Genomic DNA, 26,032 nt, shown 5'->3' with positions numbered 1-26,032 from the left:
TATACATTCTTTTAAGCTGAACAAACTTGGAACTTATTATTGTTAATCTTTACAGTGATCCCTCTCGAACAAGGAGAAAAAAGAAAGAACGAAAAAAAACCTGAACTCTATAATATTCATAACCGTGGTGTAATGAAAAATTTCCTAGCTTTCGGAACGGAAAGTTTCAATTCGATTTAAGGAAACGGTGACGAGGATTAGGCTATTCTTTCTCCGTTTATTTCAGCAGCAGCCATTTTTGGATAAACAGAACAACGACGAAGACTTCATATCCCATGAAGCTCAGAGAAAACGTTAAATTGCAGAACATGGAGTCTCTAGCCAATCAGGCGTCTCCTGGCTCCATAGCTGACAATGAGCCCTGTAGCGCTTCCTCTTTCTTCCTGCGACAAAGCCAACTGTGGAAGCCCTTTACTCCTGTTTTTATGCCTCCGAACCTATGGATAAAGAAAAGAGTCGTAACCTTCTGCGTGCAGGGAAACTATCTCAAACACCTTAAAACAGAGACTTAAAAGCAGGAAAACTCTTTACTTGCATCATTACGTACGTCTCACAACCCGGGTGGGTTTAGATTCATTCTTAGTGATGGGCTAATCCTCGCCTCAGGGTCCTTAAGAGATTTGAAATTTTCCGTTACGAAATCTAGGAAATGTTTCATTCTATGTCAGGACACGGAGGCGAGCATTAGGCTAGGTTAAAGCTTATCCACTACTAGGTCCACAATGGAGGAGACTGGTTTAAAGTAAATACCTCTGTGTCAATGCCGGGGCTTGAGCATCACCCAGCGAACCCATCTTACGATGGTTGGAGAAGAGACTGCCCTAAAGGGTTTTCTTGGAGCAATGAAGCAGTTGGCGCTCTCCATGCGGGCGTAGGTCTTCGGTCATGCTTTCATAAGCCTTGATACATCTTACCACGCAAAGCTTGGGAACCTCCTGGAAGGCTGGGTTGGAAATGACTCATGAATGACATTTGGTCCTTCGCGATACGTGGAAGGTGACCCCATCCGGGGTGAAGAATCACCCCGAAATATAAAGGGCTGACATCTGAGACCCTCCGGCAAGACACCAAGCACAACATGGCAGGTTTGGCTGACAACTGCTTGCGCAAAAGATTTTTGTTACTACGCCAAGTGGAGAACAGGTTCAGGACCTTATTAACATCCCAGAGGACCAAGTATCTCTGTTCTGGTAGAAGGGAAAGGCGGATGCCCCGCAGCAGCCTCATCACTAATGGATGTTCCCCAACGGGATGGCCAGCTACAGACACGTGACCAGATGAAATAGCGGAGCGGAAGGTATTGACCATCCTGTAGGGTACGCCTTAAGAAGCCAGTTGGGCCAAAATAATCAGGACGTGGACAGTATCTGCCCCCACAGGATTTAGACTCTGCTGCAAGCGCCAACCCATCCATTCAGACCAGGCCGACCTGTACCGTTTAACGGTGCCCTCTGACCAGGTTCTTGAGAGGAGCTCTGCAGCTTCTCTTGTAGGGGATTTCCCTGTATAGTCATAATAATGTGAATAGTCCAGCGAATGTGCGTGGACCCCGGAGCACCTCATTAGATATATCTTCTTAAGTTGTCATCTTCTGCCTTTCTTCAGGCAGTCCTGAGTAGACACTTAAGGTATAAAGAGACAATAATGCATCCCAACTAACTAGGCTACACTGGCCATTACTTCATCTTGAAGTGAAAAAAGATAGCCAGTTTACTTTTAAATTTAGCAATTTTACTGAGTTTCAACACACCCAAAACTCCCCTTCACAAAACTCCTTTTTTCGTGATAGAGATGAAAGGGTTGGACAGAGAACCCCCCATATGCTGCCATTTTGTGTCTGCAAATGGATACCGTGCCTTTTAAGATTCTCCAGAGACCCCCGGTATCCCATGATGCACAGCTAGAGGGAGTTACTTTCAGTTCTTTTTTCCGGCACCTGCTAGCAGGACCCTGGAGCATTGAGCTCTACCTTTTTTGGTATTTCCTTCAAAATTTACTTCAGTATTAGAATTTTTGCAACTTCATTTGACGTCTTTGGCCTGTATCTACTTTCTACAGTTTTCTTGTCAAAATGCCTTCTCTGTTTGACAAGTGTCCTGACTGTGGTAGGTAGGAAGAAGGCCATGTCTGATGCCCACAGAGTCTGGATTCTGTGTCTGCCTGTCTCTCATGTGCCTGACATGTGCCTGACTGTGCTCTATTCGCAAAACCTTTTCTGGGCGCACCCTGCGTGACAGGGAGAAGATTCGACTCCAAGGGTTGGAGCAGCGAACACCGAAAGCAGCATCTACAGCCTCTGAGCAAGGAGAGGGCAAGTCCTCTGCCAAAACCCATGCTGCGACCTCTGGGGGGCTCCCCAGTCGAAAAACGGCAGAAAAACCACGCTGGTCCTGGTCGACGTCGAACACGACGACTATGTCGAAGCAGGTATGATGACATTATGCTCTCCGTCGACTCGGGGCTCTGGGTTCAAGCGATGTCAACGCTCCACGTCGAGGAGAAGGATGGCGAGATCTCAGATGAGATCACCGTCGTGGATGTCTCCTCATTAAACGTCGAGTCAACACAGAATGTCGTCGATCGGAGTCACAGAGGCACCGGCAGTCGCCGTCGATGCGACACCGACGATTGACGTCGATGAGCAGGTCGACATCAAGGAGAAGGTCGAAGTCGAAGAGAAGGTCGACGTCGAGGAGTCACCACCGACGTTCGATGACGAGGTTTCCGTTCCGGGACTCGCTCCGTAGTGAGCCTGTCGACGGGGAGTTCACAGAACAGACGACATCGCCGTTCGCCGTCGAGGGGGAGGTTTGGCGTTGAATCCAGGGCGCCTTCTTCGCAGCCAGCTCGAAAACAGAGGAGGCTGGTCACGTCAGCAGATTCGGAGTACTCCCGTACCTACTCACCATCAAGGATGCCTCCTGCTCCTCGTAAACCGGTGGACCTGCCTTCAACACCTCCTCCTCCCTCTGCCTCCTCCTCCGGTTCATTCTCCGCCTCCTCTGCCTCAGCCTGGGCCCACAGCTCCTCAGCCCACTCTTCCTGCAGTGCCTCGAAGACCAAGGTCACGGTCTCGGCCGAGACATCCTTCCCATAGACACCGCCGGTCTTCCACGCGATCTCATCGCCATCGCTATGAGAGATCTCGCTCCCGGGATATCAGAGACACATCTTCCACGAGTACAGGGAGATACTCGCCTACTCTAACGGACTCTCCTCCTCAAAGAGTGTCTCCCGTTGATGATCTCACCCCCTTTCAGGCGGTTCTGGTCAGAGGGGCGTCAAAACGTAACATTCCCTTGTCTGCTCCTGTGTAGTCGACTTCAGTTATATTTGAAACTCTCCAGCAGAGACAAACATCTCGTCCCTTGCTTCCGTTGGTGCCTGGTTTAGTGGAACCTGCTATGGAGCTGTTCTTGCAAAAACAAGTTGATGGACAGAATGCAGAACAATGTCATACATTCACCCCAGTACAGAGATCTGGGCCTAAATCCATCGTTTTTTTGCTCACCGTGTCGTTCCAGTTTGAACCCAGCCATATGCAAATCAGTGTTTACCCTGTGCCTCATGGGAACAGTCCAGCCCGAACTGCCAAGTCAGGTCCTCCCTGAACTGGAAACAAGCATCCTAGGACCGGTTTCGGGGTTTCACCCCTCTTCAGCCAGGATAGCATGATTCCAGTGGCATGGATCAATTGTGTGTCTTTTGATTTCTCGCCCTAAGTGCGCCAGGTATGCTCAGACGTGAGTCCTGGGCTCACTGTGCCACTGGAATCAAGCTATCCTGGCTGAAGAGGGGTGAAACCCCGAAACCGGTCCTAGGATGCTTGTTTCCGGTCCAGGGAGGACCTGGCTTGGCAGTTCGGGCTGGACTGTTCCCATGAGGCACAGGGTCAAGACTGATTTGCATATAGCCAGGTCTAAACTGGGGTGGCATGGTGAGCAAACGAATGATGGATTTAACCCAGATCTCTTGACTGGGGTTGAATGTTTTGATTTGTTCTGCATTCCGTCCATCAATTGTGTGTCTTTTGCTTTCTCACCCTAAGTGCACCAGGTATGCTCAGACGTGAGTCCTGGGCTCACTGTGCCACTGGAATCAAGCTATCCTGGCTGAAGAGGGGTGAAACCCCGAAACCGGTCCTAGGATGCTTGTTTCCGGTCCAGGGAGGACCTGGCTTGGCAGTTCGGGCTGGACTGTTCCCATGAGGCACAGGGTCAAGACTGATTTGCATATAGCCAGGTCTAAACTGGGGTGGCATAGTGAGCAAAAGAATGATGGATTTAACCCAGATCTCTTGACTGGGGTTGAATGTTTTGATTTGTTCTGCATTCCGTCCATCAATTGTGTGTCTTTTGCTTATGGAACTGTTCTTGACACCATCTTCTATAAAATCTGCGCCTTCTAGGCTACAGAAGAAATACCGCCCACCTGATTCGGATCCTGCCTTCCTCCGACTGGACCCCACCACGGACTCTGTCATAGTGGTGGCGGCAAGGAAACAGCATGCTACGGCTCCGACTTCAACGGTGCCACCTGATCAGGAAAGCCGTAAGCTAGATTTGATGGGGAGAAAAGTTTGCAACACCGCAGCTACATCCATGAAGGTGGCCAGCTCTACTGCCTTGCTGGGCCGGTATGACGATCCCTGCGGGAGTCGCTTCAACAATTTGTGGACCTCCTGCCCCGGGACAAGCGGGAAGATTTTCATCAGATATTGAACGAAGGACTGATGGTTTCGAATCAAATCATCAGTGCTGCAGCGGATACTTCACTCCCGTCAGCCCACGGGTATTGCCACGGAGTTGCTGTCCGGAGGCATTCCTGCCTTCGCCTTACCTTACAGAAGCCGGAGGCGCAACAGCGCATCTAATCTACCATTCTTTGGCATGACCCCCTTTGGTTCCTATGCGGATGAAGAGATGGCTCGCATGAAGACGGAAATGGAGACTTTTAAGGCTGTAGGTCTAGAGAAGCCTAAAGAACAGCGCAAAGCCTTCTGCCCATTTTTATTTTTATTTATTTTATTCCATTCCATTCCAACGGCGTTATTCCTCCCAGAGGTTCCAACGATCTCAAGGCCGTCAGTCCAATCAACAGCAGTTTCAGCAGTCTTTTCAGCTGTTTCAGAAACACCAGTAGCGAGGACAGTTCAACCAGCAGTCTGCACAAGGGAACAAGGCCCCTGCTTGTTCCAAGCCCTGAAGGGTTACTTCCCCCTCTTCTGTTGCCCACTCCAGTGGGGGAAAGCATTCAAATTACCTGGCAGAGTGGCAGAAAATAACTCAGGCCAATTGTGTGCTGAATATTGTTCCCAATGGATACGTTTCACAAACCCTCCTCCGTCGATTCCTCCAACTCGCTCTCACTACATGCTACGCGAGTTACAGGGGGAGGCCAACATACTCTTACAGAAAAGGGCGATGAGAGGAACAGGACTGTATTTTCGGTTCCTTCTAGCCCGCAAGAAAGAAAAGACAAGAACGACCCATCCCCGACTTCCGACATGCAAACAAATGGATTCGCAGAGAAAAGTTTTGAATGTTGTCCTTGCATCAAATCTACCCTCAACTTCATCAGGGAGACTGACTGCGCAATAGGTCTGCAAGACACATATTTTCACATTCCCGTAGCGAGGAAACATCACAAGTTCCTGTGATTCACCGTAGGCAACAACCACTATCAATACTCCGTGCTTCCCTTTGCCTGAAGTCAGCGCCCCGGACATTTTCCAAATGCATAGTTGCTGCACATCTAAGGAAGAACAAGGTGTTCGTCTACCCATATCTAGACGACTGGCTGATCAAGGCAGCTACGTCTCAGGAAGCGCAACTGCATTTCAATCGGACTGCCAATCTCCTCCTTCGTTTGGGCCTCCACGTCAACCTCAAGAATTCTGCCTCGACTCCTGTCCAATGTCTACAGTACCTGGGAGCCACCATCGATACTCGCACGGCAAACGTGTGTCCTTCAGAGGAGAGACGTTTAACGATCCTTCGGAAGGCTCAGACTCTCATGACCATGCCCTCCCCGACGGTGAGGAAGGTATCTTCTCTCCTGGGCTCCATGGCCTCCTGTATCTTCCTCACTCCAAATGCACGGCTCCATATGAGACCCCTGCAAGAATGTCTGGAGGATCTGTGGGACCAGAAACTGGGGGATTGGGAAGACAGGATTCAGCTGTCGCAGCAGGCCCTCCAGTCCATCAGATGGTGGTGGTCTCCCTGCAATCTCCTCCGGGGGATTCCCTTCCACAAGGAGATACCGACGCAAACCATAGTGATGGATGCGTCTCTCCACAGCTGGGGTGCACATTCCGACCACCTTCAGATACAGGGCACGTGGTCCTGGAAGGAGGTCACGTACCACATCAACTTCCTGGAACTTCGAGCAGTTCATTTGGAGCTGAAAGCCTTCCAGTCGTCATTTCACACCAACTCCCTGCTTGTCCAGACAGACAATACAACAACAATGTTCTATCTCAACAAGCAGGGTGGCTCAAGATCTCGAGCGTTATCTCGGGAAGCCCAGACCATCTGGAAATGGCTATTGGCCAGGAACCTGACCATCACAGCAACTCGCCTCCCAGGTGTTCAAAATGCTCAGGCAGACGCTCTCAGCGGACTCATTCAAGAAAATCACGAATAGGTCTTAAACGACAAAGTGGTACAAGACATCTTCGGAAGATGGAGTACTCCAGAGGTCGATCTCTTCACTACCGCGGAAAACTGCAAATGCCGCGACTTCGCCTTCCAGGTTTTACCAACCGGGGTCTCTGGGGAATGCACTATGGCTCAACTGGTCAGGAGGCTTTCTCTACGCTTTTCCTCCAATTCCCCTGATCCCGACAGTACTGATCAAGCTCTCACAATCACAGGCCAAGATGATCCTCATTGCTCCAGAGTGGCACCGTCGGTGGTGGTTCACAGACCTACTCCACTGGTCTCTCCTGCCACATCTCCATCTTCCATGCCGGCTGTAACTTCTAACGAAGTTCGGCGGACAGATGGTGCACCCCAACCTCTCGTCATTGAATTTGGCGGCATGGCTCCTGAGTTAGTACAGTACGGACATTTGAATCTCCCTCTGGACTGCCTGGAGATATTGAAGGAGGCCAAACGGCCATCTACACGCACTTACTATGCATATAAATGGAAAAGATTTTGCATCTGGTGTGCGTCTACTTTTGCTCAATCTTGCCTCCAGTTTCATTCGATTAAAGTTCACCTGGCAGCTTTAACTGCTTATAGGAAATGTCCTTCACCAACTTCCTTTTTTTTAAATCCTAGTCATCAGAGATTTTCTTGAAGGATTGAGAAAAGTGTTTCCTCCCATTAGGCGTCCTTCGCCTCCTTGGGAGCTTAATGTGGTTCTTTCTCAACTGATGAGGGAACTGTTTGAACCCATTCATAAGGCTTCTCTTCAGCATCTGTCTTGGAAGACGGCTTTCCTTGTGGCCATAACTTCTGCCCGAAGGGTTAGCGAACTTCAGGCACTCTGTTGTCGAGAGCCATATACAGTTTTTCACTCCTCTAAGGTATGAGGGCTCAGCCTAAGTTCCTCCCTAAAGTAGTTTCAGAGTTTCATGTGAATCAAACTATTTAATTGCCTACATTTTTTCAGAATCCCTCTTCTCTTGCTGAGAGGTCGCTTCATTCCTTTGATGTCAGGGGGGTCTTGAAGTTCTATTTGGACAAGACTAAGGATATTTGTATATCAGACCAGTTATTTGTAAACTATGGCTTGGTCCGGACTGGTCTAGCTACCTCCAAGCAATCCATTTCTAGGGGGATTGTTTCCTGTATCCAGTTTTGTTACCTGAAAGCCAGTAAGACTCTTGTTAGTAAGCCTAGGGCTCACTCTACCATAGGTAAAGCTGCTACAGCGGCTTTACTTCATATGTACCTATTTCGGAAATCTGTAAGGCTGCCACTTGGAAGTCAGTCCATACATTTACTAAGCACTACTGCCTAGACACTGATGCTAGGGCAGATGCTCAGGTTGGGCAGGCTTCACTTCGGTATCTATTTGCACAATAGTGAGGTTATTCTCTGTTTCTTGCACCGCTGGGGAGTTGTTAATTGGGATGGGCTTGCAAATCTATTCACATGATTAGGACTATACACGGAAATCCCCTACAAGAGAAGGAGTAGTTTCTTACCTGTAACTCCAGATCTTTTGTAGGGGTATTTCCGTGATAGTCAACAGAAACCCGCCTGCCTCCCTGGTGGCAGAAACAGACGTTCCCAGGACTCAGCAGGCATTGCTACTCTACGCCTTCAAAAAGAACTGAAAGTAACTGCCTCTGGCTGTGCATCATGGGATACCGGGGGTCTCTGGAGACTCTTCAAGGCATGGTATCCATTTGCAGACACATAATGGCAGCCTGTGGGGGCTTCTCTATCCAACCCTTTCATCTCTATCATGAAAAAAGGAGTTTTGTGAAGGGGAGTTTTCTGTGTGTTGAAACTCGGTAAAATTGCTAAATTTTAAAGTTAACTGGCTACCTTTTTTTCACTTCAAGATGAATTAATGGCCATTGTAGCCTAGTTAGTTAGGCTGCATTATTGTCTCTTTATCTCTTAAGTGTCTATGCAGGCCTTCCTGAAGAAAGGCAGAAGATGACAACTTAAGAAGATATATCCAATGTAGTGCACTGGGGTCCACACACATTGGCGGGACTGTTCACATGATTGACTATCACGGAAATACCCCTACAAGAGAACTGGAGTTACAGGTACTACTCCTTCTCTCGAATTCCCGGTAATCCACCATGCCATGAGCTCAAGAGATTCGCTCATGATCAGAGGGTGAGGACTGCCTGCTGGATCGCTCAGGAGATGGAGTGGATGCAGAAGAAATGGAGAATCCCAAGAAAGTTTCATTAGAACTGGAACAAAGCTTGCACTCTCCAAACCGGGGTGATCACTACCAGCTCCACCTTCTGTCACTGGACTTGTCGTGAGCCGCATGATCAGTGGACCCTGAAGAAATCCTGTGGAAGACAGAAAGTTAGAGAGCCACCCCACCCATGGGTACCCTAGTACCCACGTTACCTACACTGGGGAAGCCGGGTGCATACGTGTGAAGTGGTGTCGGAAACTGCCATCAAACCCAATGAAGATCTTCAGGAATCTGCCGCTGTTGAAGAAGGAGAAAGTGTCTGGTGGAATCCAAGGATTGATTCTAGATGAGAGGTACCCGCAACCAGAGGGGACTGAGTCTGTGTCACTCAGGGGTGACCAGGAGACTTGGAATACGAATGCCCTCCGATGTCTGGTGTTGCAGGATGGATGACGAGGACCTTAACTCTGCAGCTGTGAGGACGTAAATTTAGAGCCCGATAGGGAGCCGTCTCAGCACCTGCTTTTAAGAACTGCAGGTGCTGAGCACCGGCAGGACCCAGACCACTTAAAGCCCTGGGCTTGCTGCATGTCTTTTGTCAATAGAGTATTGCTGCTTGCAGATTGTGTGCATATTTTAAAGTACACATGTTAATTGCAGAGCAGTGTATAGGCATGACAGACTGTAGTGTAGTTCCTATTTCCCTTATAGACTGCGCATTGGAATAATATACACTATAGTTGTGGCATAGGACTGTCAGTATGCCTCTATCGAGTACATTAAACTTAATTACTTTGTGTGTCAGCTAACTCAGAGGCCACTAGAAACTTCTATAATAAACAAGAAGGGAGTAGTTTCTGGCAACCGCATAAACATGACAACTTTGATTCCCTTAGAATCGGAACATGTCTCAGAATCGTGGAAACAACAGATAACAGTTTCACCCAGTCAATCATGCATGCTTAGTTTCTTCAGAGTAACACAGAAATAGATAGACGGGCGTTTCAATAAAAAGGATTTATTGAACAGTCTTGTTTCTCGTGTAAGAGATATAAGCTGTGTGAGAAGTTGGCCTGGCATATGCTGGTCACTAGTTCTAGTGGCCACCTTGTACCAGTCCAATTCGACTCTTAAGGTGATAGGTTAAAGACAATCTTTAAAGAAAGCTATCCTAGTGGTAGCTGTGGAGAGCAGCCTTCAGGCTAAGTCTTGAAGGAGTGTTAAGCTTATTGTTTTACCATAGATAACCTCTTGAATAACCAAATGAAAGAGTAGTCCACACAGGTATATATATCTAAAATATATGTATTTATTCTAGGAATAACCCCACTAGTCTCTTTATGAGGCTAGAGGTGAAGATACAATTCAAACAAGCATTGATAGTTACAATAAATAGCACTGGAATCACAAGGCCCCAGGGGGGGCCAAACCATATATCAAAAAAGTGGTATAAGAACCACGACAATTCTACAGACAATGCCTAGGGCATTTAGGGTCGCTGGCCCCTTGTGAAATCACCCAAGGTAGTTAGGAAGGGGACCCACGGGAGACGCGTGCAGTGACTGAAGTTACTGTCGGGATCTCTATTATAGCCTATGGAGAATGTCTCGGTTAGATTTTACAAGTTTAAAAACACTTCTAGCAGGAGTTAAGTTTAACACTTTAGAGTTAAGCTTTTGAAGGGCCCACACCCACGAGAGTACCGAGGTACCACTGTTACCTGCCCCAGGGAAGCCGGGTGCATAGGTCGTTTTCGATGTCGGGTCGCGGGCTGATTTTCAATGGCAAAACGTGAAGAACTGCTGCTAGCCACAAGCGTCGTCGTTGTCGTGAAGAATGAAACTGTAGTTCTTGTAGAGAAGGATCTGAAAGTAGAGGGGACAGAGTCTGGGTCACGGCACAGTGACCATGGGCCTCAAGAGAAGGATCCCTTCAATGTCGGGTGCTTCCAGGTGGAAGAGGTGTAGCTTGGATCGTCAGCCACGGGGTCCAGGAGGCTTCAAGGAAGGCCAGCTTCTGGAGGGCAACTGTCCCACGAAGGATGAGGTCGCTGCGGTGCTGGTGTCCGGATTGGATCCACTAAGCCTTGGCAACCGCAACCCACGCAAGAAACACAAAGCAGCTACTGGTGCAGACCCACGAGGTCTAAACGAGGTCTCCAGCAAGGAGACGGAAGAGCAGGCCTGGAGCAACCAGGGGAACTCTTGGAATCGAAGATTGTCCTCTGCTAGGGCCCACAAGTCGAGAGACAAGGGACCGCGGAAGGCAGCAATTTGGCGTGCGTAAAGGTGCGCCCACGGGTCGCCGGAGTTTAAATTGGTGTCTAAATTCTGCCGCTTTTCCCATATCGCCCCCGTAGCAGGGGGGAATCATGCCCTCAGTCCCATGGCTGAATTGGGGGTATGATTCCTACATGTTTGACACCAAACACGATATGGTTCTGTGTAGCCATTCTCAAGTTATCACGCTATCGCGATATACTTCTAATGCGGTTAAGGGTATATGGTATGGCTACACTACAAACAACCCAGTAATGATTTTACGAAGCTTGCAGAGGGGCCCTACTCAGGTAGGGGTCCCCCTCACACATATCTCAGCACCCTGCCTTGTAGGATTAGCAAGCCCTGCTCTAGGGGTGACCTATGAGAATATATGTGTTGTATTAAGTGGGATACAGGCTACCTATATCCCTGTAAGGGGTGCAAGCACCACCTTACCCAGAGTACAGTAGTGGTCTGGTGGTGTCATTTGGTATGGCTGTCCCAGGGGTGGCACAATAAGTGCTGCAGCCCCTGGTAGGCCTCTGAGGGACCCATGCCCTGGGTACCTAGGGTACCATCTACAAGGGGCTGGTAGGGTGTCCTCAGTATCCAATTGGAAGGTACCTAGGGTACTCACATCAGTTTTGAGAAGAAGCAGATAGGCTGGGGTCCTGGATAGCAGGGCCACAGCCTGGCTAGTGTTATAAAACAGTCAAAACATCAGCAAAAAGTTGGGGGCAACTATGCAGTCGATGCCACTCTCCTGCAAGCTGTTACAATCGCAAGACAGTATGCAAGATATAATACGTAGCGCGTAAGCAGTAAGAAGAAATACTACTACCACAGCATTGTCTTCTAGCTATGACATATATTCATATACACATACATAAATAACATAGACTAAAAGTGGATACTCGTTTGATGCTTCTAAATAGTTCTACCTCAGTGTACCTAACCTAAGTGTAGTACAAAGTAAGAAGTAGGTGCTGTATTCTATAGTATGTTCTGTTCTAGTTTTGCATATGCCATGAGTCCCTCTAGGTTCTAGTCAGCTCCATACCTTAGAATGAGAGAGGTGGGAATCTCTTTCCGGGTCTCAAATTCTAACACCCCGCGAAGGGAGTCAGAACACTGGAAGTTGGATTCTCTGCGAGCAGGGATGACAGCGTCTGGTCAGTGCGTCAGGTGGGGACTCAAATTCCTTACGAACTTGCCGTGGTGAGCCGTATCGAGCTGTGCAGCCGAGCCGTGGTTTGCCATGGTAAGGGAAGCTATATTTATACCTGGAAAGTGCTTAGAAATGTTAGCATTGACGTAAAGTCGGGCAGAGGAAAACGTCATTCATGAACCCCTAAGTAATAGTAGTTCATGCATAATAGATGAGTTCTTGGAGAAATCAATAATCCTAGCTAGGGAAAGTCCCAAAGGCTTAAGGGTCAGGTTTCTAAGAAGAAGTGACATTGGGATGGACGGATGTAGGTGCCCATGCCTGTATTTGGATAGCATGGCTAATGCCTAAATAAGGACTGGGATTCTATGCCTAAATAAGGGCAATACGAATTGTGCCTATATAAGGACATGATTTAGGAAAACCTATATACGGACATCTAAATCGAAACACAACACCCACTCCACTTTCGAATGAACGATAATACTAAATGCTAAACATGAAATGCTAAACATTTAAAATTGAATACCACATGTTGCTAAAAACATCTGTAACTAAAATAAATCTTTGTTAAAAACTGTTGCTAGACATGAAATGCAAAGGGGCTGTACATATTAAAGCAATGTTTCATTCTAAGCATATGTTTACTGTGAATGCTAAATGAATGAACATAAATATATACATATATCTGCAAGAGACACGTTAGTGATATATTCCTTACCTTAGAATATCCCCAGGCGTCAGACTGGATCCGGATTTTTTTTTTGTCAGCAGTACCCCTGCGCGTCGGTAGGTGGCGCCGTGCGGCTCTGCGTCCGTCGCTGGCGTTGTAGGCGCCGAGATGACGTCACGGAGACTACTTAGGCGCCACCCATGCGCGCTGACGTCAGTTCCTTCTTTTTCCTGCGCCAGTAAGAGCAGATCCGGTTAGAGCACGTACCTCAGTCACTTTTTGACTAGTTGCTACTCTGGTGCACGTAGGGATGCCTGGTTTTAAGTCTTGTGGGGCCTGCCGTCGCAACATGTCGGTGGCGGACCCCCACGACGTCTGTCTCTACTGCGTGGAGAGAGACAACGACTCCCGGGCCATGGCCCCGAAGGCCCTGTGGGAGCGGCGCCGGAAGCTGTTTGAAGTCCGGCACTTGTCCCCGCGTCGCTCCCAGTCCAGGGGCCGCTCCAGAGAACGCTCACGGGGCCATCATCACCATCGTTCCTCGGGCTCCAAGTCTTCACCCTCGGATTCGGGTAAGAAGAAAAGAAGTCGAAGAAGCGTTGTCGCTCTCCAACGTCCCCCCGTCGATCCCCAAATGCGGATGAGGGGGACAGGGGTTCTGCCCCTGCGGCTCCTTCGGGGCCCGGGAGTCTCGCGGCCTACCCACCTTACCTGGGTCCGTCGGCAACTCCTGCTCAGGTGCGAGAATTTCTTGCCACCTTGGTCGGCCTGTTTTGGCCTCGGGCTCCCGCCGGTGCGCCCTTGGGCTCCGCGGTCCCGTGTCAGGATCCTGTTGATCCGCCAGCGCCGCCGGCGGCTCCGGCCCCGGCGCCACAGGATCCTGCGCTGCTGGCTCCGGCCACGGCGCCCCAAGGTCCCGCGCTGCCGGCTCCGGCCCCAGCGCCACCCTCGGCTGCGCCTCCGGCGCCGCAGTGGGTGCCATTGGTTCCGCCCCTTCCCCGGTTCTTGGACAATTTTGTCCCTCCCTGGGATCTGCACTGGGACATGGCACCGGTTCGGCCCCGTCTACACCTGAGAGCCTGGTCATCCAAGCTTCGATGTCCCAGAGTGCCTTTCCCACGGCTCCGCCAGGTAAGGACTCTAAGAAGCTGTAGCAGTTCGGCAAACTCTGTTCTCTTCGGCCAGCTTAGGGCTGAGGTCGGTGAACACCGCTTGCCTCTTGGGTCGCCATTCCCACGCGGTGTGGTATGCTGTTGCACAGGTGTTGTCTCAGTGTCCTGAGGACCGTGGACTCACTAGGTAGAGCCATCTCTACGAATGTGGCGCTTAGACGCCACGCCTGGTTGCGATCTACCGGGTTCTTGCCAGATGTTCAAAGCTCACTCATTGACATGCCCTTTGATGGCACCCGTCTGTTTGGCGATAAGGCCGACAGTGCGCTGGAGCGTTTTAAGGACTCACGAGCTACGGCCAAGTCCTTGGGTCTTTCCACGAAGGGCCCAGCCACTCCTGAGTTTCGTTCCTGTGGTGGCCAAGGCAGGGGTGCCCAGGCACCTTCCTTCAGCAAGCCTCTGCAGAGCCAACCTCAGCGCGGCCGCGTACGCAGCTTCCGCAGGAGCGGGTCTGGGAATCAGTGTGGGGGTCAGTCCACCTCCGCCGCTTCTACCTCCAAACCTTCCTAGTCCGAACTTTGTGGCGCACCCCACGCGGATAGGTGTCAGGATCCGTCTTCACCTCCCCCACTGGCACACTATCATATCGGACCAGTGGGTGTTGCAGATCATCCGCAAGGGTTACTCCCTTCCCATTCAGTCCACCCCTCCAGCCATGCCACCTCAGTACCACTGCTTGTCGGGGGACCAGTTGGCGACTCTCCAGCAGGAAGTTACGACCCTCTTGGCCAAGGGGGCTATCGAGTGCATTCCTGGGCTGGAAGTTGGGAGTGGTTGTTATTCCCACTACTTCTGCGTCCCATCTTGGACCTCCGGAATGTCAATCACTTCCTCCAGAAGGAGAAGTTCAAAATGCTGACTCTGGCTCAGGTCTTGGCTGCCCTCGACCCTGGAGACTGGATGGTAGCGTTGGACTTGCAGGACGCTTATTTTCACATCCCCGTCCTGCCGCCCCACCGGCGTTACCTGCAGTTCACGGTAGGCCTGTGGCATTTTCAGTGTGCCGTGCTCCCCTTCGGCCTTACCAGCGCCCCTCGGGTGTTCACGAAAGTGATGGTGGTCGCAGCTCATCTGCGCCGGTCAGGGGTGTCAGTCTTCCCCTACCTCGACGACTGGTTGTTGAAGGTGGTCTAGCCCCGGACAGTTGTCTCCCACCTCCAGACTACGACCGACCTCCTGCATTTGCTGTTCTCCATCAACGTGCCAAAGTCGCACCTGAGTCCCTCTCAGAAGCTCCCCTTCATCGGGCGGTTCTGGATTCGACGCGGTTGTGGGTTTATCCTCCCGAGCAGCGAGTCTGGGATATTCAGACTATGATTCCGATCTTTCAGCCTCTATCCCGGGTTTCAGTCAGGATGCCCCTCCGGCTCCTGGGCCTGATGGCCTCCTGCATCCTGCTAGTGCAACATGCCAGATAGTATATGCGGGCTCTGCAGTATTTGACATGTGGGCACTCCCTGACAAATTCTGGTGGCCAGTCCTGTTCTGCTAGAAGTATATCATAACCCCTTGAAAGTTTCTTCCAAAAGAGTGCTCTCACTTTTCTTGTTATGTCTCCCTCCATCCGGAGTGTTATTTCATATAACCTTTGTGAAGTACTAACCCTGGTGTCTACAGTCTCAACTGTGATGTACTCGTTCAAGTCCACTATCTCCAGAAGTTCCTTCAGGTTCTGGCGAGCTATTGTTACTTCTGCTGCACTGTCCAGCATTGTCTGAGCCCATTCTCTGTTCTTGAGTTGTGTTCTCAGAATTCTCGGCATGTCTGATCTTCAGACCTGCTACCCTCTTCTTAGTGAATTGAGGTTTTGGTTTGTTTATCTGAATGTGTTGATCGTCTTTGAACTTTACGCGTTCTTCTTTGTGATCTGACCGTCCTCTTCTTTCGGTTGTCAGGGACGATATCTGAAAGGTACGAGAGGAACGTGTATCAGTATCTTGATACCTGTCCGGTTTTCCTAAAGTATCCCTATTCCTGAGGTTATACCTCCTTTCAGAGGGCTCCTTTTGAGGAGACCTACCTCGGGATTGAGAATGTTTCTCTTTTGAATGTTGTTTATTTTCCCACTTACTTTTAGAAGATGTAGGATTGTGTTTAATAGAGTACTTCTCAGGACCTTCAGACAGTTGTGGTTTAACTGTGTAATTCTATTAATTCTTGTATTTGATTAAGTAATTCCTCGTCTGACATCTCTTCGATATAGGGGTGAGGTGTGTAGCCGGCTAAAATCGGCCATGTTGCTCCTGGTCTACCTAGTGGACTGAGCCTGGTAATGTGATTGTAATGTTTTAGGGCGCCTTTAAACCAGAGATTATGTTCCTGGTATGTGAGTAGAATTTCAACATCCTCGAAAGGAATATATTCCTCAGGTGGTTCATCTTCTTTATAGAAGTGAAACACTTTTGTTACTGGATTTGATTCTGTGAATACTATCCACGAATAGAATAACTCTGTCTGAAAAGATTCATGTGCCTCTATCACAAAAACTGCTCTACCACCTCTTGGTGTTAGACCATGTTTTATAAGTTTTAGAGTGATGGCTCTCCTTAAATTTGGATGGATGTTTATAACACCCTCATCGGTTTCATTTAAACCTGTAAGATTAAAAGCTGTTAGCCTCACTGGTCATGGTAGTATTATCCCCATTTTGGGACATTGTTTTTGAAAAATGTAGAACAAGTTTCAAGGAAACAAAGATAAGGTGCACAGTATTTTTGAACACTGTATCCTTCAACGTTGAACAAACCAAACAGCTAATACATAGGATTTTCGTCCTAACTAGCTATGGCGGATATTAACCCTACCCACTCCAGACGTCTTATGGAGTATTATGAGTAGGGGTCTCTGAGAAAAGCACGACTGAGTTACTTCAGTATCTGGCGTTAAATTACTGCCTTACCAAACACGTTGGGCGCCATGTAGTGTAGTTCCTATTTCCCTTATAGGCTCGGCGCATTGGAATAATATACACTATAGTTGTGGCATAGGACTGAGGTCAGTATGCCTCTATCGAGTACATTAAACTTAATTACTTTGTGTGCCAGATAACTCAGAGGCCACTAGAAACTCCTTAACTAAACAAGAAGGGAATAGTTTCTGGTAGCCGCATACACATGACAACTTTGTTTCCCTTAGAATCGGAACATGTCTAAGAATCGTGGAAACAACAGATAACAGTTTCACTCAGTCAATCGTGCATGCTTAGTTTCTTCAGAGTTACACAGAAATAGATAGACGGGCGTTTCAATAAAAAGGATTTATTGAACAGTCTTGTTTCTTGTGTAAGAGATATGAGCTGTTACAATCGCAAGACAGTATGCAAGATATAATACGTACAGCGTAAGCAGTAAGAAGAAATAATACTGCAACAGCATTGTCTTCTAGCTATAACATATATTCATATACACATACATAAATAACATAGACTAAGAAGTGGATACTTGTTTGATGCTTCTAAATAGTTCTACCCCAGTGTACCTAACCTAAGTGTAGTACAAGGTAAGAAGTAGGTGCTGTATTCTATAGTATGGTATGCTATAGTTTTGCATATGCCAAGAGTCCCTCTAGGTTCTAGTCAGCTCCATACCTTAGAATGAGAGGTGTGGGACTCTCTTTCCGGGTCTCAAACTCTAACACCCCGCGAATCCAGTCAGAACACTGGAAGCTGGATTCTCTGCGAGCAGGGATGACAGCGTCTGGTCAGTGCGTCAGGCGGGGACTCTAATTCCTTCCGAACTTACCGTGGCGAGCCGTATCGAGCTGTGCAGCCGAGCTTTGGTTTGCTATGGTAAGGGAAGGTATATTTATACCTGGAAAGTGCTTACGAATGTTAACATTGACGTTAAGTCGGGCAGAGGAAGACGTCATGAATGAACCCCTAAGGAATGGTAGTTCATGCATAATAGATGAGTTCTTGGAGAAATCAATAATCCTATCTTGGGAAAGTCCCAAAGGCTTAAGGGTCTGATTTCTAAGAACTCATGACGTTGGGATGGACGGATGTAGGTGACCATGCCTGTATTTGGATAGCATGGCTAATGCCTACATAAGGACTGGGATTCTATGCCTAAATAAGGGCAATACGAATTGTGCCTATATAAGGACATGATTTAGGAAAACCTATATACGGACATCTAAATCAAAACATAAAAAGACGCTGCAATTAACATGAATACTTTAAAAAAAAAATGCACACAATCTGTCCGCAGCCACGCTCTATTAAGAAATGGCATTCAGCAAGTCCAGGAGCACGTTATGCACTTTCACTACTACTAACATATGTTGGTGATTGTGAAAGCACCCGTCGTGCTTTAAGGCTTGCTTCATGCCTTTTGTTACTAGAGCGCGGCAGGTTGCGTGCCTTTTTAAAAAATTTCATGTTCACTGCAGCGCCCGACATACTAATACACAGGCTGCATTTAAGATTAAAACTTTCAAATCAAAGCACACAATCTGCCCGCAGCCGCGGTCTATTAACAAAAGGCATGCAGCAAGCCTAAAAGCACGACGTGTGGTTTCACAATCACTAATATATGTTAGTGATTGTGTAAGCACACGTCGTGCCTATAGTATTACTGCGTGCCCTTTCTTCATAGAGATCGGCTTGGGCAGATTGTCTGCTTTTTTTTTTGTTTTAAATATTCATGTTGATCGCAGCACCCATCATGCTTCTACAGGGCTCTGCGATTAACATGAACACTTGTCTCTCAGGGGATGTGCTGTGTGGGTGCACGCTCCATAGAAGACACTGCGCGCTCGGAGTGTAATAGGTGCATGCGCGCCCAGGTGCGCACCTTCCAGGGAACGGTGGTGGCTGCACATCTCAGAAAATCAGGAAGTATTCTCATATTTGGATGACTGCGTACTCAAAGCCTACTCTCGATCGATAGTGTTGCACCACTTGCAGTCGATAGTGTCTCTGCTTGTCAACATGAAGTTTACATTCACCAACCCTGAATGTCACCGAGTCCTTTCTGCGCCTCCTGTTCATACGGGCAGGACTGGATAGCACATCCCTTGGTGTCTTTCTTCCTCCTCAAAGTATTCACAACATTTAATCTATGAGCCAGGTGTTTCAGGAATTGGCTGAGGTTCCAGTCCTGTTGGTCGTGTGCCTGCTAGGTCTGCTGGCTTCTTAAATCCCCCTGGTCTTGCATGCACGCTGGCACATGAGGGCTCTCCAGTGTCGCCTCCGCAGTCAATGCTTTCAGTTTGGGGGAGATCTGTTGAACACCATAATGATCTTTTGGGAGACTGATATGTATTTAACTTGGTTGGGTGGGGAGGACAAGCATGTACTTCAAGCCTCCGCAGGCTGTGGCAATGGTGGTGCTAATGCCTCCCTTCTACGGTGGGGTGCTCATTGGAGGGACTGGAGATCAGAAGCCACTGGTCTCCAGAAGAGCGGAGTTTGCATATTGGTCAGCTAGATCTGAGGGCAATTTTGTATTTGCAATCTGCTAGTACTAAGGCCTTCCTCCCTTTTCTTCTTCACGTCGATCATTTCAAATCTTGACGGACAATACTACCGTGATATATCAATAAACAGGGTTGCATCTAGTCTGTCGGGAAGCTATGTGACTCTGGTCTTGTGCTCACTAGTCCAATATTTGGCAGGTAGAGCACCATTTGGCAGACTTCAGAGCGTCAGTCTGTGTCACCTTGCTGACCATGAGTCGACAAGACTAGATTGTTCACAATGTCTTCATACAGTAGTACAGTAGGGCACTCTTGAGATGAACTTATAGCAACATGCATTGTCTACAGCTCTGTGCCTTCCAGTATAAGTTGCGCAGCGCTTTGGGAGACTCGTTTTGGTGAAAGTGGAATTTTCCTATTCACTACGTGTTTCCTCCCATAACTTTTATTCCTCTGGGTCTGAGGAAGATTCACCAAGACCAGGCTCAAGTCATCTTCATCACTGGATTGATTGAAAAGGGTGTAGTACGCAGACCTTCAGCACGTAACCCTGTTTCCCCCATTCCATCTTTCCCTCAGAATAGAATGCCTCTCTCAATTGGAGGGACTAGTTCTGCATCCCAGTCTCCAAAGCCTCCACCTCCCCACCTTCATGTCTGGAGATTGAGCGGGCGATTTAGCTCTATTTCAACTACCAGCGGATATTGGATGTCATTCTGTCTTTGGTTTACTCTGAAAGATGGTATAGGTTTAACATTTGGTGAACTAATAACAATGTTGACCCCTTGAAGGCCTACTTATCAGATATTGTGAGTTATGCGCTGTTACTCATGCAGTAGGGCTGCCTGGTGAAAAGCATCAAGGGGTACTTAGCAGCCTTATTAGTCTTTCTCTGTCTTACAGACCAACCATCCCTGTTCAAGTTGCCTATTGTTCTTAATTTCCTCAAGGGCTTTACAAATGTTTTCTTCCCTACCCCTTTTGTTGTGCCTCTGTGGGACCTCGATCTGATGATAATCTTTCTGATGGGGTCAGCCTTTGAGCCTCTTCATAGTTGTCAGTCCTGTCTATTGACTTTTAAGACAGTTTTTCTAGTCGCTATCGCTTCACAAATATATGTCAGTGAGTTACATATAAGGAGCAATCGCCAGTCTCCTACCACATTTTTCCCTGATAAATTGATTCTTCGAACCTGAGCTGCTTTCCTGCCTAAGATAGTAACCCTTTATCATCTTGGTCAGTCAGTCACTCTCTCTCTCTTCCTTCCATCCCATTCCACATCCCACATCCCACTGAGTAGGAGGAGAGGCTGCACGTGCAAAACCTGAAGGCAGTCAGTTTGTACATCGACTGTCAAAGGATTTTTGAACGGGCAACCAGCACTTTATAGGGTACACAGGCAACGGGAAAGGAAATGCCGCCAAAAGAGAACCATGTCAAGGTGCATCATCTTAAGCATTGAGATATGCTACGCCTTAGCATGAAAAGCTACTCCTGAAAGAATAATGGCCTACTCTACCAGAGACAAATCTTACACTTCTGCCTTAGCGATATGACTACCTGTGGCTAAAATCTGTAGGGTGGCCATATGGGTGTGTCCATTTTTACTTTTGCACAGTCCTGCTTAGATTCTGAATTATGGTGGGATAACAATTTTGCTGGTTATGTCCTTCAGCACTTTCTTGTTTAACCATCCCTTTATGACTCTCAAGTGGGAGACTACTTGGCAATCTATTAAAAAGGTGAGGAATCTGCACATAGAAGTATTCATCAGAAGCAATAGTTTCTTAACCTTGGTAACGTTCTTTCTGGTGGAGGCTCAATTTACCTGCACATTCCTCACCAATCCAATCTTCCCCCCGCAAGTTGAAGGATGGTTATATGTATGTTTTTATTTACTAACACCAGACTGACACAAATTTCCTACCACCCAGCGTTCCCCCAGGTCTCCCGATAAAAATTGTACCTCACGCGTGTGGGTGGCCTAAGTACCCGCGACAGGCAAGGGCACAAAACATATTGAGGAGACATCAAAATTGCCTATCGCTAAACAACCTGGTTTTGCAAGGGGGGGTTACTTAGGTTTTTAGCCCCGTGCTTTGCGGCCATCTAGGGAATCCTACCAAACCCACACATTTCTGAAAACTAGACACCTGGGGGAGTCCAGGGAGGTATGGCTTGCGTGGATTCCCCAATGTTTTCTTACCCAGAACCCACTGAAAACCCCACATTTAGCTGGAAAAAAAATCACTTTTTCCACACATTTTTGTGTGGGGGTCTCTGTGCCGGCACAAATGTCCTACCACCCAGCGTTCCCCTTTGTCTCCCGAGTATAATGATACCTCACTTGTGTGGGTGGGCCAAGGGCCTGTGACCGGTAAGAGTAAAAAACTTAGGGATTAAGGGTATAACACAGCGAATTTTAAGTGGTACATTTAAAAAAAAATACGTTTCTAGCCGATTCTGTATTGGTCAGCCACACAAGCAGCTATACACTATATGGAGAATATTTGCACTTGTCAATTTATGTTAATATCACCCTCACATTGGCATTTCATTTTTTATTAACCGTTTCTATTTACCGTGTTAGATATCTAGCAGCAGTTTAGTTAAAAACAGTATAAAAAAAATTAGAATGATTAATAAGTATGATCACATAAAACAACTCCCCTATCTGGGGATTTTCTCCTAGTCCTCGCCATCAAGACCGCATCATCTGCATAGAATAGAGCTGGCAGGGGAGTGCCGCCTGCAGATGGAACATCCCGGCAGTGTGCGGTCAAGACTGAAATTCATTGCATTTGTTGGTATATAGAGAGAACAGAAATGGGGCGAGAACACAACCCTGTTGCACACCCTTTTCAATTTTAAATGTCTCTGTACATTCCACCTGTTTTCCAAATCTAACTACAGCCACGGCATCTCTGTAGAGATCCCTGATATAGAGAATTATAGGTTTATCCACGCCCATAGATTCCAGAAGGACCCATAATTTTCAATGATCCACTCAGTCGAAGGCCGCAGACTGGTCTACAAAAGCCATATAAAACTGGCCCTTTTTCGCACTGACATATTTCGCTGCTAATAGTGCCAAATTAAGCCCTTGATCGATCGCTCCCCTCCCTTTTTTGAAGCCTTTTTGAGTTTCTGCTAAAATATTGTTGGAGGATACCCATTCCTCCAACCTGTTTAGAAGCAATCTGCCCATTAGTTTGGCAGTGCTGTCTATCAGAGAAATTGGGCGATAATTTGCTGGGTTCATAGGGTCTCCTTTCTTGTATATAGGAATGATCACCGATTGTTTCCAAGATACTTGGGGTCCCATTTTAGAAACTGCATTAAAAACTTGTCAATAACAGGATCCATAGATCTTTGTGCATAAAGAAAATATCCAGAGGGACCCCATCAGGTCCTGCATCCTTTAAGGCTGGTGATTGAGAGAGTGCAATATCAATTTCCTCTACGGGGAAGTCCATCCCCTCGATGGACGATCATCGAGTCAACCAGATGATTTGTAACTCTATCCTTCTCAACATTTAATATACTCTGGAAGTGAGAGAGCCAGGCTATTTCGTCTGTGTGGGTGTTGAGAGAGGGCTCCCCCTCTTACCGTAGGAAGGGGGCATTTACTACCCGTCAGAATGCCTTGCTGTCTTCAATTCTTGATGCCTCTCCCAATTGTTCCCAAGCTTCATCCCATAGCTCCTTTTTCCTCACCATTCTAGCTGTTTTATAATCAGCACGAAATTACCTAATTAGTTCTTTATTTCTAGGATTTGATTTTAGAAGATGAGAATGTCATCCTGGAAACATTTCACAAATGTGTCCACATCCTTGAAAATGTGAATTGCCCTCTGAAATACGGATGCCGCTGAGGCTAAACAAAAGGGCATTCTTTTGAACTGAAATAAACTTTGGGGTGTCATAAATGCAGTGAATTTCCTTGACTAGTGGAGTTTGAAGAGCCAAGTGAGTTAGTTCAGTCTGGTGGTACGCTGAACGGAGATCCAACGTAGAAAACACTTTGGCTCCCTCCAATATACAGACCACTTAGTTGATGTTTGGCAGTCGATGGCAATACACCACTTAGTTGGCGTTCAAGGCTCTCAAATTCACACATTATATGAGACTTATACGGTTTGCAAGTCAGAACAATGAGAGAAACCCACTCTGATAACTCCCCCTCCTCAATGATACCTTCCTCAACAAACCCTTCCAACATGTTTTTCAACACCTCCCTCACATTCACTGGCAGTCCTCGTAGCTTCTGCTTCACAGGAACAGCACGCTCTTTCACCTTGATCCTATGGCTAAACCCCCAAAATCTTCCCAGACTTTTCAGTAAACACACTGGGAAGCTGCTAGATAACACCATACTTAGATGTACTATTGGATTAAATTAAACCAGGTTCCCTATTTCTTGGATTAAGGATGATTCTTAACTTCCCCTGGTTTTTCCAGCCAAGTACATTGACCATTTGACCGTCCCATACAATTTAAGCTGAGTCGTCCTGCCTTTAAACTCGATCTCCACCTCCTCATAACCCTCAGTGTCAATACTCCTTAGTAATGATGGTCCATTGCGAACCAGAATCAGCCATGACTTCAAATTCAACATTTAATATGCGCAACACACACCTGGGAGGCCTCATTTCGCCCTCCCTCTGCATAGCTGTACCAAAGTACTTGAAAGACCGGACTTTACCAATTTCTCCTCCACCATCTCCACCACAGTTAATATCCTCATTCACAGATGAGACTTCCCCTTTAGCATTTTTACCACTATTACCTTTTTTTAAATCAGTACATATGCAAAGTGCCCAATGCGACCACATTTACTAATTCTTTCTCCACAGCAGGACACTGAGGAGAAGAGGCAATGTGGCTGGTGCTCCCACACCTAAAACAATGAACAGATGTGTCTCCTCTCTTATAATTTTGAATCCTACATGAATTACTAGGTGTCACACTGCACACCCCTTCAGATGTCTTACTATCCTTACTCAAAGACTTCATTCACCCCTCAGACTGTTCTAACGATTTAGTAGTACTAATAGCAGCCTGCATGTTCAGATCACCCATTATCCACAATTGATCCTCAACCTTCTTCCTCCTGACGTTTACAATAATCTGGTCCCTAATCATCTAATTCCCTAATCATTTAATCTGTGACCGGTCCGAAATTGCAGTTTGAAGATAAGGCTTGTAACCCAATGAGAAACTTGGTAAATGTTTCACTTTAGTATTGCGCTCTGGTATAGAACTTAAATCTGTTGAGGGCAATACTAGCTGTGGGTTTGAAGCGTTTTTTTCCATCTGTAGCATAGTTTCATCATACCCATTCCTGTCACCCCTGCCTTCAGCTTGCGGTAGTGTTCTAAAAACTACTTGCCCTTCCGAGCCTAAACAATGCAAAAATATTTTCTTCTTCCCATCTGACATTATTTCCCCATCAGTAGCCTTTATGTAAGTAATACATTTCTCTTTCCGACGAATCCATGGAATGGGTGGTTTCCCTTTATTTTGGAGAAATTTAGATGGTAAATCGAACTGCATTTGTCCAATAAAAGACACCTACGAGCTCCCAATTAGTTAGTTGAGCCCATCTGGATGGCACTTACCTATTCGGAAGCGGCTAGACAACAATGATGAAGCATGCCACCAGTTTGTGGGTGAGGTGTCTTCTCCTATTATTGATATGATGCTGTGGGTTATCGGATAGCATAGATAATAGCACTGAGTTTTTAATGGGACCCTGAATTGTGTTGCGTAGGACTATTTTTAATGCGCAGACATGCTGAGGTCATATCTCTCTCTCTCTCTCTCTCTGTCTCTGTCTCTGTCTCTGTCTCTGTCTCTGTCTCTGTCTCTGTCTCTCTCTCTCTCTCTGTCTCTCTCTCTCTCTCCTGGTTTACACCCCTACCTATTTTATCCTCCAGAAGAAACTCCACCGAATCCATTTATGGTAGCAGATAGGTGAAATTCACAAAATTGTGTAAGGACGATTCCTTAGGTGATCCATCAGATTGAATCTAAAATCTTACCAGAAATAAGCTTTAGATCTAAATGCCCAGCTTCTCCTTCAAATAAAACCTTTGTTTATAAAAAATAAACTTGATATTGTACTTCCTCACACTCATGGCTCCTCATCCAAAATCCAGTACTGGCTCAATTAATGTTTGCAATGCTGCTGGGCCCAGCAAAGGAACCTTTCCATAACATCATCTGAAGGATTAACAAGTGATTCTCAACATTTGGAAAGTTGCTCAGTAGCCAGTACTGTTGAGTTTTAGCAGTATGTAAATATCAGAAGCCATATTTGTAGAGTGCCACAAGCCTACAAGGTTGTGCACTATTGGTGAAAAATATTCACATCTAACTAATGCAAATAATGAAAAAATATTTTTCTGAAAGGAAAACAGAAACTGACAAGACTTGACAAGTGTAAAACACTCAGTATTTCATCTTGCTGTGCATCCATTATAAGAAACTTCAA

The 26,032-nt window shown here is 47.1% G+C and overlaps 1 protein-coding gene across 4 annotated transcripts in view; it reads left to right on the top strand.

The window, feature by feature from the left end:
• The window catches only part of EI24 (EI24 autophagy associated transmembrane protein), a 331,213-nt gene that overhangs the window by 163,715 nt on the left and 141,466 nt on the right, over positions 1–26,032 (top strand). The gene's annotated exons all lie outside the window — the stretch shown is intronic.

Source organism: Triturus cristatus, chromosome 3_1, assembly GCF_964204655.1.
Source record: "Triturus cristatus chromosome 3_1, aTriCri1.1, whole genome shotgun sequence".
In the NCBI taxonomy this organism is placed as follows: Eukaryota; Metazoa; Chordata; class Amphibia; order Caudata; family Salamandridae; genus Triturus; species Triturus cristatus.
Note: the sequence above shows the minus strand (reverse complement) of the source record. Positions and strands in the feature narration are given on the sequence as shown.